Source organism: Eriocheir sinensis, chromosome 60, assembly GCF_024679095.1.
Source record: "Eriocheir sinensis breed Jianghai 21 chromosome 60, ASM2467909v1, whole genome shotgun sequence".
NCBI lineage: Eukaryota > Metazoa > Arthropoda > Malacostraca > Decapoda > Varunidae > Eriocheir > Eriocheir sinensis.
The window spans coordinates 11,478,355-11,490,844 of NC_066568.1; the positions used below are offsets into that span (position 1 = coordinate 11,478,355).

The 12,490-nt window shown below is 42.8% G+C and overlaps 1 long non-coding RNA gene across 1 annotated transcript in view; it reads left to right on the forward strand.

Annotated features, from left to right (window-relative positions):
- Positions 1-12,490, forward strand: part of LOC126985983 (uncharacterized) — a 21,324-nt gene continuing 8,834 nt past the window's right edge. The window contains exons 1-4 of the long non-coding RNA XR_007739231.1: positions 1-500; positions 1,228-1,305; positions 3,980-4,121; positions 6,311-6,417. This is a non-coding gene — a long non-coding RNA (uncharacterized LOC126985983). The remainder of the gene's footprint in view (positions 501-1,227; positions 1,306-3,979; positions 4,122-6,310; positions 6,418-12,490) is intronic.

Genomic DNA, 12,490 nt, shown 5'->3' on the forward strand with positions numbered 1-12,490 from the left:
GTTTTTTCGTGCGAAATAACTCCTTAAAAGATACCTCATCACACACCAGAAAGACTTATTGATTTGCCTTATTTTGATGTTATTTGTCCACCCGTGATCTTTATAAGGGTTAATATTGCCTGTAAGATAATAATACACCAGACACACGGACCATAGATGCAAGGAATGAGGGAAAATAACGTCTGCTATAATTCTGTCAATAATCAACCCTATTCCTTTGTTATTTAGCCTTCCAGTGATAACAAATGTTTCTCTGATGTTTGTGCCGTGTATTGGAGACGAAATAAGGTCATAGAACGATAGAAATGACACTGAAATATGGAAAAAATGGGAAGGTAAACATGTGAGAGCTATTTCGTGGAAGTTGGCGAAGTTATTCCCTTATGATAACGTGACTGGCCTTCCTCCCTCGCGGTGAATTCGCCATTAAGAGTCATGTCTATTTTATGTGATTTCGTGGGATTTAGCCGCTGTAAAGACACGCCATGGAGATCAAAGAGGTGAGGAATGCCTTGTGCTTGTTTTGATATGGGTGATAACGGCGAAAAGTGTGATGAACGTGATCAAAAGGGGATTTAAATGTGGGCTGACCGCGGGGCCTCGGGTTAAGATGGCGGCGCGGGTTGGATTGAGGAAAATATTTGTATATATATATTTTTCTCGTAAACTACTGGGTATACCGAGACGGGGCTTGAGGTCATGACATATAAGGTCACTATACTTCTTGAGGTCAAGCGTTGATGTGGGGAAAAGGCGGAAAATGTGTGATATATGCAAGATAAGAGGCGGCCATCAGCTTAACATGTGAACTTTTATCATCGATACCCAGTAAGCCCTTTGACCTCTACAGAGTGAAGAATTAAGGGGGATTGACCTGATATATGAGGTCAGATGAGGCGTGAATGTCGTAAACAATGAATTAGGTTTAGGGGTGAGCTCACAGAGGCGACCATGTGACCTTATTTCTGACCTTATTACCGACACTTAAGACCTATGATATGGAGAATAAGATGCATTGAGCTCTTACATGAGGTCAAATGGGGCGTAGCTGTCTTAAGTACGTAATAATGGGCATTTAGCGGCCAGGTCCAGCAGGTCAGAAATGGCCCATCGCTGCTACACGGTAGAGCCACAAATCTGGCCCCTCGGGTTAAAGAAAAAAAAGACAACGGGAGGTCATTTTATACGGAAATTTCCAACATGTAACCTTTTTTATTGCTATTCCAGAAGTACACCCGATGGCAGGCCGGACCCTATCTCTCCTTCGGGGGCCAAGTTGTGATTTGCTTGGCAGGAGCCGTGGTGGTGAGTAAACTTTTCTGGGTTCTTTCTCGGTGAACATTAAGCTGAATAGTAAAAAAAAAATGTATGGTTGTCAGATGGTAAATGTCCACAGAGTTGCCCATCTCACTGTGGCCAACCATGTGTTAGATCTCATAATTCTATGCATTTTGAATCCCATATACATGCCTCATAAATTGATAGAATCGCTGCTGGTGATTTATGAAAGGTAGGTGTTTTTTTGGCGGGCCGTGATGTTGTGGGCCCCGGGCGTGAAAGCGAGAAACACCTCCGCAGAGCTAAGTTGCATATACATGTGGGGGGGCGAAGGGGTCAAAGCCCCCCCCGTTAGCTGTTAGGTCGTAGAGTTCGTTTGGGTTAGTTTAAATATGCTCCCCCACCGTAAACCGTCGCGTCGGTGCCACCACAAAATAGCTCGTGGGTCTGCATGTTCTAAAAAAATAAAAAATAACCACGCGGTAGACCTGGTCTCACACGAGTGGGCTAATCGCTAACCTAGCGTACCGTCGCTAACCAAGCGTTTGTAGAAAAGATATATGAAGACCTAGTGATGTTTCATAAAGTAAGTATTGGTGGCACCGACGCCCCGAGCCGGCCGCCAAAAACTCACTAACTTTTCAAAAATCGCTGGCGGCGTTTTTAACGGTTTGCGGCGAACATAAATGGGGTTCAAAATGCATAGAATAATGAGATCTAACCCATGAGAAGTGTGAGAAGTGAGTCTAAGAAGAGACGGGGAACAGAGTATCCCAGTCCCCCCGTGATGCTCTGAGGCTGCAAAAACTCATTAACTTTTAAAAATTGCTAGCAGCGTTTCTGTCAATTTCGAGGCATATATATATATATATATATATATATATATATATATATATATATATATATATATATATATATATATATATATATATATTTATGGGATTCAAAATGCATAGAATTATGAGATCTAACCCATGGTTAGGGTGACCAGTATGAGATGGGCAGCTCTGTGGACATTTATCACCTGTCAGATTAGGTTAGAATTAAGTTAGGCCAGATTTCATTGCTTCCAGGTCAGGATAAGGGTGAAGTATTAACCCTTTATTTATAAGTGTGGAGTATTCACCCTATTCATCCTGGGGGGCTTCATGGTGCAGTGGTTAGCACACTTGGCTCACAACCGAAAGAGCCCGGGTTCGATTCCCGGGCGGAGTGGAAAAATTTGGGTGGCTTTTCCGATACCCTACGCCCCTGTCCACCCAGCAGTGAATGGGTACTACCAGGTATTAATCGGGGGTTGTGTCTTGTTCCCTTCTCCTATAATCCCCAATGACTCCCGATAAGCCGGTCGCTGGTTGACCGGCTGTAAGATTGGGGATTGTCGGCGGCAGACCGCCGGTGACCTGAGGACCGTAGAATCAGCTGACCACCTCAGGTAAACTTTATATTTTTCAATGATCTCTGCGATGCGCCCGGTCGACCGGCGGTGTTGAACATGTCCTAGTCGACCGGCGGTCAACCGCCGACACCCGCGGCAGACCGGCGGTAGGCCATGAGTGAACACCTGTTTATGATCTGGGGATTAGCAAGGGAGGAAGGAGGAAAACAAGGAGGAACAGGTAGGAGCGAGGGAATGAAGAGAGAGAAGGAGATGAGATAAAGGAGGAAGGAGTGGGTGAAAGAGAGAAGAGAGAGAGAGAGAGAGAGAGAGAGAGAGGGAAAGGAATGGAAGGAGGAACAGGTGGGAGTGAGTGAGGAAGAAAGAGGGAGTGAGGAAAGGGAGAGAGGAGGGAAAGAGATGACAGACAGGCGGACCAAGAGAGAGAGAGAGAGAGAGAGAGTTTTATGCACACAAATGAATTTAGGTTTGAAGCAGTTTATGAGGTAATTTTAAAATATAAAAATGCAAAGATAGTGTTTGGTTGTCGATGTGCCGCAGGTCTGTCACTGGTAGACCAGCGGTCTGCCACCGGTAGGCTGGCAGTCTACCGTTGACTGACCTGCTGCAGTTGCCGGTTGGAGAAATCGAAAATCGTATATGGTCGCCAGTCTACCGCCGGTCTACGAGCAGACCGGATAGCTTCTGATCCCAGGATTATTGCCTATTTTGTCTGCGGTCAGGCCCTGATCGACTTATCGGGAGTTATCGAGGACTATCGGGACCGAGGCCGGTAATGTGTGAGAGCCCCTTAAAAAACTCTGTATACAGGAGGCTTTTCTCTAGAAGATGGAATTGTTTATAGCATTTCATAGCTGGTGCTGCTGCAAGTTACATGTAGAATGTGTTATTACGGAGTGTGATTCTTTAACTTCAACTTGTCAGTTAGTTTTTGTTTTATTGAGTTTTCACAAACATATTCAAGTTCTGCAATCACTGCTGCATTTAACGGTGTCAACCAAAATGGCCTATCTAATGTATGGCTGAGATACGGCAAATAATACATGTCTGTGATGTCACTCCTGACCGAGCGATCTCGCTCAAAAAAACTCATTTGTCAACTCTTCTCGCTTTCTCGCCAAGCAGCTCGCTGCCAGTGTGGCATTGCTTATAATGTATTAACGTTCTTGCTCCCTGTGTGGCCTAAGGCTAGCTTAGGTTCATTAAAGTTTGGTCAGGTTAGGATGGCTGAGATTGTCTTTTATAAAATAGTTTAGGGTGACACAGTGAGTAATGTATATTTATATTTTGAATATTCTTCAGCGGAACACTGGAGGCTGAGTGTGACGCTCCTTGTTGGCCGCTATGATGATGATGTGGTTTGGCTACTACCAGCTGAGAGGCCACAGCATGCTTTCCTGAAGACCGGCCAGCAACCCGGACTCTAGAGCAGTGGTTTGCATTGGTAAAAGTGTTATTTCTGCTATAATTGTCTCTTGTTTCTCTTACGACTGTCTTCTGTTTCTCATATTCTCTTATTTCTCCTGTAAGTGGTGTGCGGGAAAAACTGTGTAACAAATGTTCTGTGGGTTAGGACTCGCTGGCCTGACAAATATTAACCCAGTAGCTGTGGGGGTCATGTTTCTTAACCCTTCCATTGCGCGCAGTGTGGACGCGACTATCCCCTCAGGCGCAGTTGGGCAGCCCAATTGGGGGTCTCTTTTAACCTCTGTATCTCAAAAACTATTCATCACAGCTGAAAACTAAAAACACCATTGGAAAGAGGAGGTCCAGATCTATAGGAGTCAGTTATGTATGCCTCTCTTGTGAACGTTCAGGGAGTGTTGAATGTTAACACTTACATCGGTGCGTGCGGGATGATCAGCCACATTGAGGGAACTGTGGACATTTTTTCCTTCAGATTCTGGCAAGGGAGCATTACCAACTGCAATATTTACAACTGTTTGGTCAAAGAATCAGTCAGGTGATCGGTGAAGCTATGCGAAAATGCCGCTAAATTGGGCAAGAACATCCACCAGTTACTCATCCGTAGATTTGCCACGCTGGGCTGATATGATTTTCCACCAAATTTAGTGAAGAATCCACTCAATTGGCAATCCTATGTTGTGAGAATTAATGTTGGAACACTCTCATACGCACGAGATGTGAGTGTGGGTGGAGGTCGCAGCGAGTGTTTAGCAATGAAAGGGTTAATGGCCCCTCTAAGCGAGAAAAATGAGAAAAAATCACCCCTCACACAAAGCACTTAATTATATATATCAAAGCATTTGTGATCAGTTTATGCATCGTCTATTTTTGGGGGTTTATATCATGGCACAAATTTGGCCCGTCGCTGCTACCGGGTTAATGTCCAAAAAATTTATTTCAAGTTTCTTCACTATAGTCTATTGATTTTAACTTGAGCCCTTGGGCGTGACTCAGTCGTTGTCTTTCCCTGTAATCCCAAGCCATTCATAACACCATGCAGTCATATTATGAGTATGTGTATACTCCACAAATAGATAACGTACAGACTAACAGTGAGACAGATCGCAGGTCATGGCTAGATCTGTAAAGAATGGAGGCTTCCCCGGCCCAAACCACAGGGCTCAAGTTAGAGTCCATGTACTATAGTGACTTTATAAGAACATAAGAACGTAAGGAGTCTGCAAGAGACCGGTTGGGCTATACAAGGCAGCTCCTGTACACTCCACTCCACCTTACCTCACCATCCATGGCTTTATCTAACCTCTTCTTGAATGTATCTACGGTATTGGCACCCACATCCCAAGCCTGTTCCATTCGTCCACCACTCTATTGGTGAACCAATTCTTGCCTATGTCTTTGTTAAATCTGGATTTGTCCAACTTAAAACCATTGCTACGCATCCTACCCGGCTCTTTTACTATCAAAATCTTATTGACATCCCCTTTATAGAAGCCCTTCATCCATTTATAGACTTCGATCAAGTCTCCTCGCAACCTTCGCATTTCTAGCGAGTGTACATTTAACTGCTTCAGCCTGTCTTCATGAGGCAAAAGCGACAGGCCAAATTTGTGTCTTTATCGTGTAGCAGCGACGGGCCAAATTTGTGTCTTTATTGTGTAGCAGCGACGGGCCAAATTTGTCTCTTTACCGCGTAGCAGCGACGGGCCAAATTTGTGCCATGATATAAACCCCCAAAAATAGATGATACATAATCTGATCACAAATGCTTTGATATATATTATGAAATGATTTGTGCGAGGGGTGATTTTTTCTCATTTTTCTCGCTTGGAGGGACCATTAAGAAACATGATCCCTACCACCACCACCGAGTTAATGATAAATATAAATGAATCTCGTTATTGGGGACCAGAAGACAGATTTTGTGTTGGAAGTCCGTAAATATAAGAGGCTGAGTACAACAGTCTGGCAACGTTGGCACTGCCTCAAAGTGTAGGCCTGGCTGTATGTATAGAGTTATAAGGGGAGAGAGAGAGGGAGAGGGGAGAGGAAGGAATGGAGGAAGAAAAATATGTAAAATAACAAATATGAGAGAGAGATTATCTATTAATTATCTTCCATTATACAGCCCTTGATAGAGAGATTTTATATTTTATCCCATGCCATCTTTCCCGGTACAAGACTTTGACAGTGGACACATATTTGCAGGTTGGTGTAGCAGTGCCGGGAGGTGCCATAACACTCCCCTCAACAACAGTCTCTTCACCGACAAGTAATTCTTCACCAACAAGCTTTTCAGCAGCTTGGAGAAATAGGTAAGCTTTCTCTACTCACTTCCCTTCATTGGTGGGTTACCAGAAGACCCCAAAGGGTGAACCCGTTATATTGAGCTGTAAAATGTTCAGCAGCTCACTTAGTAACCAAATGTGTTGTAAAATGTTCACTACCTCTATGAAAAACAAGTAATGCGGCTAGCTTCAGACTGAGGAGAAAGACACCCTCACCCCTCACACAAATCATTTCATAATATGTATATATATATATATATATATATATATATATATATATATATATATATATATATATATATATATATATATATATATATATATATATATATATATATATATATATATATATATATATATATATATATATATATATAATTTACCAAAATTATGTTTTCAGTTATTCTGAGTTACAGCATTTGAATAGAGATTTGAGTTTACCAACTGACGTTTTCATCCTGGTGTTAGTAATATGACTGCATAATAGAAATAATAAAACCACATATAATTAAAACCACAATACCTGATGAAACTAAAAAAGATTCACAAAAAACACTGGTTTTATTGATGTTTTTTTGGTTTAAACCAGGGGTGTCAAACTCATGGCCTGCGGGATAGTCATAAATGGCCCACGGTATCACGGTAGCTTCAATCTTGTCAATGTATTTTCTACCCTTGTTGACCCCCATGACGGCACTTCAGAGTATGAATTGGCCCTCCAAGGGTTTTGAGTTTGACACCCCTGGTTTAAACCACCAACCCTGCTGTACATAATTAAAATCTTACATATAGTTAAAACCACAATACTGATGAAACTAACAAAGATACACACAAAAGAAAAAAAATGGTTTTATTAGTTGGTTTAAACCAGTTTTTTTTATTGGTTTAAACCATTTGGTTTAAACCATTTGTGGCTTAGTGCAGTACAGTATGTTATATGCATTTGCTCAGTAAGTTTCAGAAAACAATAAGTTTGAATAAGTATTGTACTACATTTGAATTTACACATAATTTAGCTACCAGTATTTTTCTGTATGCATTGTTGGAAAGGATTTTTTCAAACAATTCATCTGCTGTTTAGTGAAGTGGCAAAAATATATATATATATATATATATATATATATATATATATATATATATATATATATATATATATATATATATATATATATATATATATATATATATATATATATTGCCACTTCACTAAACAGAAGATAAATTTAAAAAAAACAGGAAGGTCCCCCCCCTCTCTCTCTCTCTCTCTCTCTCTCTCTCTCTCTCTCTCTCTCTCTCTCTCTCTCTCTCTCTCTCTCTCTCTCTCTCTCTCTCTCTCTCTCTCTCTCTCTCTCTCTCTCTCTCTCTCTCTCTCTCTCTCTCTCTCTCTCTCTCTCTCTCTCTCTCTCTCTCTCTCTCTCTCTCTCTCTCTCTCTCTCTCTCTCTCTCTCTCTCTCTCTCTCTCTCTCTCTCTCTCTCTCTCTCTCTCTCTCTCTCTCTCTCTCTCTCTCTCTCTCTCTCTCTCTCTCTCTCTCTCTCTCTCTCTCTCTCTCTCTCTCTCTCTCTCTCTCTCTCTCTCTCTCTCTCTCTCTCTCTCTCTCTCTCTCTCTCTCTCTCTCTCTCTCTCTCTCTCTCTCTCTCTCTCTCTCTCTCTCTCTCTCTCTCTCTCTCTCTCTCTCTCTCTCTCTCTCTCTCTCTCTCTCTCTCTCTCTCTCTCTCTCTCCAATTTGTCTATTTATATTTTACCATGAAAAGAATTTTCCACAAAATCAATTATCAACTTTATTAATTTCCTTACTTGCTCCTAGAGACAAGAGAGGAAGAGAAGAAGAAGAAGAAGAGGAAGAGGAAGATGACTTTGAAGACCAGCAGACAGACAGAAAGACATTGGTGAGTGTTGAATCATTCTTTCCATAATGCTCTCTCTCCTTCCTTTCTTCTTGTCTCTTGGATAGGTTAGGATCAAAGGCCAGATTATTGAACCTCCTCACTCAAGTTCACATATTTGAGGATATGGTACAGAACGCATAAGGTTGCAGTATACTGGTGTTGAAGGGTTAACTCTCCTTTGACGTTAAGTTGAAGACTGTATGACCATTGGCAGAACAAGTACAGAACATTGAAGTAGGATCACTGGGAGCACATTTTTATATACAGTTTTCCACCCAAAATAGACTTTCCTTCTATGATTTAGCAGGCCAGTGGGGGGGTCCATTTTAACCTCTGTATCTCAAAAACTATTCATCACAGCTAAAAACCAAAAACACCAGTGGAATGAGGAAGTCCAGATCTATAGGAGTCGGTTATGTATGCCACTCTTGCGAACGTACATGCACGTTCAGGGAGTGTTGAACATTAACTAACACTCACGTCGGTGCGAACAGGATGATCAGCCGTATTGAGGGAACTGCGGATATCTCTCCTTCAGACTCTGGCAAGGGAGTATTGCCAACTGCAATATTTACAACTATTTGGTCAAAGAATCAGTCAGGTGAAGCTATGCAAAAATCCCGCTATATTGGGCAAGAACATCCACCAGTTACACGTCCGTAGATTTGCCGCGCTGGGCTGACATGATTTTCCACCATATTTAGTAAAGAACACACTCAATTGGCAATCATATGTTGTGAGCATTAGTGTTGGAACACTCATACATGGGAGATTTGAGTGCGGCTGGAGCTGGCAGCGAGCGTTTAGCGCCACCAGCAAATATGCCTAACGCCCGCTGCAAGCGCTTAGCAATGAAAGGGTTAATGGTCCCTCCAAGCGAGAAAGATGAGGAAAAATCACCCCTCACACAAACCATTTCATAATACATATCAAAGCATTTGTGATCAGATTATGTATCATCTAATTTGAGGGGTTCATATCATGGCACAAATTTGGCCGGTCACTGCTACACGGTAAGCCACAAATTTGGCCCGTCGCTGCTACACGGTTTAATTATTGCATTCAATTTTACTAGTGACAGAGATTTTGTGAGAGCTTATTACACCAGAATTTCACTTAATTATGTGAGTCAGAAACCACAGAAATGTTAGCAGAGTGAATTCAAAGGTAAACACGCACGTGACGTATTGTTCGGCCCGTAAGACGCTGCCTCTTGGAAGACACCCTGATTATGGAATGATATTTTTCACGGTGTAAGAGTGTGAGCAAACCTTTTAGGCTTGGACGTAGCAGACGAGACATTAACCCGGTAGCAGCGACGGGCCAAATTTGTGGCTTTACCGTGTAGCAGCGACGGGCCAAATTAGTGGCTTTACCGTGTAGCAGTGATGGGCCAAATTTGTGGCTTTACCGTGTAGCAGTGACGGGCCAAATTTGTGGCTTTACCGTGTAGCAGCGACGGGCCAAATTTGTGGCTTTACCGTGTAGCAGTGACGGGCCAAATTTGTTGCTTTACCGTGTAGCAGCGACGGGCCAAATTTGTACCATGATATAAACCCCCCAAAATAGATGATACAGAAACTGATCACAAATGCTTTGATATATATTATGAAATGGTTTGTGTGAGGGGTGATTTTTTCTCATTTTTCTCGCTTAGAGGGACCATTAAGAAACATGATCCCCGCTGCTACTGGGTTAACACCAGCAGACTGTTGGCACCAATCTGCCGAGGCTGAACAGTGGGCTGAGGCAGACTACAGTACCCCAAGGATGGGATGAAAGGACGAGGGCGAGGTGGCTGGCAGACGTTATTGTACTCACTGGAATTGGGTCCGTGGATTTCTCGATATAAAGGGGGGGCTTCGTGGTGCAGTGGTTAGCACACTCAGCTCGCAACTGAGAGAGCCCGGGTTCGATTCCTGGGTGGAGTGGAAAAATTTGAGCGGCTTTTCTGATACCCTACGCCCCTGTCCACCCAGCAGTGAGTGGTTACCAGGTATTAATTGGGGGGGGTTGTGTCCCGTCTCCTGGGGTCTGTTCCCTTCTCCTATAATTCCTTCCCCTTCTGTCTCTCTCCGGCATATGACCGCAGATGTTGCGCTGCCCACTAAACAAAACTTTCCAACTTTCTCGATGTAAGTGTGTCCGTTATATCCCAGGTTTACTATACAGGTAACTCAATTTACGTGAGTTTGGTTTACGCATTTTTGAAATAACGCTGGGTCCAAAATACAAATAAGTGTTTAATTTGCACATTTTTTTCACTTATACGCGATATTTTCTGGAGTGTCCACCAGATGTATCACGCAACTGGACTCACACGGCCACACAGCTGAGGTCAGTTCTTCCCGCGTGCCACTTGAACAACAATACAGTACCCACGCTGCCACGCTACTCAACAATAGGGGTGGGCAGGTATCGGTACTAACGGTACCAGCTATATGGTACGGTACCAGTATCAGATTGCTCAGTACCGGTACCAATACTAGCCAGTCGCTCATGGTGTCCCTCATTTCTTCCTCACTCGAGTGAGGCTGAGACTGAGTGCCTGAGTGGATATCTCGGTGATATGGATATTCTCTCTCTCTCTCTCTCTCTCTCTCTCTCTCTCTCTCTCTCTCTCATCAAAATAAGGCAATTCTATGTAATTAATGTAAGTAATAATGTAATTCTATGTAATTCTCTCTCTCTCTCTCTCTCTCTCTCTCTCTCCCCCCCCACTGAAGGAATTGAATATTTATTTTTCGATAAAAAACTACCTCTTGTTTGATTTACATTGTTTTTGATTTACGCAATGACCTCTTCAAGGACACAATACTCGCGTCAATCGTGTTAGCTGTACCTGTAAGACGTGAGCATAGAGGTTATATCATACAAGAGGCTGAATTGAAAAGCTGTGTAAGGCCACCTCCTACAACATTCACCCTGGAGGACACATGGATAGGGCATTTTTTATGGGGGAAAAGTGCGTCTTAAAAGTCGTTAAAATACAGTACACCGGGTATTCAATATATGCGAGTTCAGTTATATTCGACTAACCTTAATGAGCCAAGTACAGGTAACACAATTACACAGTATTGTGTCCTTGAAGAGGTCATTGTGTAAATCAAAAACAATGTAAATCAAACAAGAGGTAGGTTTTTATCGAAAACTAAATATTCACTTCATTCAGTGGAGAGAGAGAGAGAGAGAGAGAGAGAGAGAGAGAGAGAGAGAGAGAGAGAGAGAGAAAATCCATATCACCGAGATATCCACTCAGGCACTCAGTCTCAGCCTGTTGTTGTTGTTGTTGAGCAGCGTGGGTACTGTATTGTTGTTCAAGTGGCGTGCGGGAAGAACTGAGCTCAGCTGTGTGGCCGTGTGAGTACTGTTGCGTGAGACATCTGGTGGACACTCCAGAAAATATCACGTATAAGTGAAAAAAATGTGTAAATTAAACATTTATTTGGATTTTGGACCCAGCGTTATTTCAAAAACTCATAAACAAAACTCGCGTCAATCGAGAGTTACCTGTATTCATTTTATGCGAGAAAAATTCGCTCATATGCGAATATCGGCGCTGGTGCGACTGGTTGGTGAGGTATGGTGACACACTAGAGGGTGCAGATAATGCTTTCCTGCATTTTCCTCGCCTATAATTAACCTTTTCCTGTCTCTGATCCTAAAGTTAATCCTCAGGGGTGGGTTTCATCATAGTGCTCTCCCAAGCGTGGTGACGTCACGCACAGTTGGGAGAATTTCTTGGGCGTGTTTCATCACCGCGCCACAAGCACTTCCAAGTAGGGGTGGGGGCGGTTTTGGGAGTAACCAGCGTTGCCAATCTTCCGCGTCGCTTTGACGTCTAATATGTCTTCAGTTAACCTAAATTACACTTCTTATATATAATTATGGAATTATAAATATAAACAATTGATATTTAGTTGAAATACAGCGATAGTATCTTCATTGTAAGGAATATGTGCACGTATTTTTTTCCGTCTGCATCTTCAACGGCACCACGGTGTAAACAAACATTTAGTGAGTCGTGAGTAGACCCTGGCCACCTCGCCACCATGGCCCGCAGCTTGTACTGTGCATCAAATAACACTTGCACATTGATGCTGTGGCAGTTCTTGCGGTTGACGTACACTTCTTCGTGCTCATGTGGGGCCACTATTCTTACGTGGGTGCCATCAACAGCACCCACCACACCGGGAAAACCAGCAATTTCGGC